A 1727-nucleotide genomic window follows, 5' to 3' on the forward strand; every position below is an offset into this window, starting at 1 on the left:
TGTGCTGTAATACATTAACTGATTTTCTTGTATTACATTAACTGATTTTCTTGTGTTGAACCATCCTTGCATTCCTGATATAAACCCCACTATGGTGTATAGTTTTTTTTAATGTGCTGTTGGATTCGATTTGCTAATATTTTATTGAGAATCTTTGCATCTGTGTTCATTAGGGAGAGTCTTCTGTAGTTTTCCTTTCTTATAGCACCTTTACCCAGTTTTGGTATTAAAATGGTATTAGCTTCATAAAATGTGTTAGGTAGAGTTCCTTTTTCCTCAATTTTTTGGAAAATTTTTAGCAGGATTGGTGTTAGTCCTTTCTGGAATGTTTGATAAAATTCCCCTGTGAAGCCATCCTGCCCTGGGTTTTTATTTATAGGAAGATTTTTGATGACTGATTGAATTTCTTACTTGTGATTGCTCTGTTGAGATCTTCTATTTCTTCCTGAGTCAGTGTAGCTTGTTTGTGTGACTCCAGGAATTTGTCCATTTCATTTAAGTTGTCTAGTTTGTTGGCATATAGTTGTTTATTGTATCCTCTTATAATTTATTTGATTGATTGATTGATTGATTGATTGCATGGGCAGGCACCCAGAATCAAACCTAGGTCTTTCGCATGGCAGACAAGAACTCTGCCTGCTGAGCCACCGTGGACCTGTTTTATTTCTTCAGAGTCTATGGTGATGCACATCTCATTTCTGATTTTGTTTATTTGCATACTCTCTCTTTTTTTCTTTGTCAGTCTTGCTAAAGACCCATCAATTTTATTGATTTTCTCAAAGAAACAACTTTTGGTTTTACTGCTTCTTTCTATTGTTTTTTGTTCTCCCATTCATTTATCTCTGCTTTAATCTTTGTTATTTCTCTTCTCCTATTTGCTTTGGGGGCTGTTCTTTCTCACGTTCCTACAGGTGTGCTGTTAAATCCTCAATTTTTGTTTTTTCTTGTTTTTTAATATAGGCATTTAGTGCAATAAGTTTCCCTCTCAGCACAGCCTTTGCTGCATCCCATAAGTTCTGATAAGTTGTATTCTCATTTTCATTCATCTCCAGATAGCTACTGATTTCTCTAGCAATTTCTGCTTTGACCCACTGGTTGTTTAAGAGTGTGTTATTTAATCGCCATATATTTGCGAATGTTCTTGTTCTTTGGTGGTTATTGAGATCCAGCTTCTTCCCATTGTGATCAGAGAAAGTGCTTTGAATAATTTCAGTGTTTTTAATTTATAAAGACCTTTTTTTGTGCCCCAGCATGTGATCTATCCTGGAGAATGTTCCATGAGCACTAGAGAAGAATGCCTATCCTTGTGCTTTGGGGTGCAATTACCGATATGTGTCTGTTAGGTCTAATCCATTTATCAAGTTATTTAACTTTTCTATTTCCTTGTTGATTTTCTGTCTGGTTGTTCTATCTATAGAGGAGAGTGATGTATTGAAGTCTCTTACTATTATTGTTGAAATGTCTATCGCTACCTTCAGCTTTGCCAAAGTCTGTTTCATGTATTTTGGAACCCCTTGATTGGAAGCATAAGCATTTATGATTGTTATTTCTTCTTGGAGAATTGACCCTTTTATTAATATGTAGTTCCCTTCTTTGTCTCTTATGATGTCTTCATATTTAAAGTCTATTTTGTCTGATATTAATATAGTTACTCCTGCTTTCTTTTGGTTGAGTGGAACATCTTTTTCCATCCTTTCACTTTTAATCTATTTGTATCCTTGCGTCTA

Source organism: Tamandua tetradactyla, chromosome 8 (assembly GCF_023851605.1).
Source record: "Tamandua tetradactyla isolate mTamTet1 chromosome 8, mTamTet1.pri, whole genome shotgun sequence".
Lineage (NCBI taxonomy): Eukaryota > Metazoa > Chordata > Mammalia > Pilosa > Myrmecophagidae > Tamandua > Tamandua tetradactyla.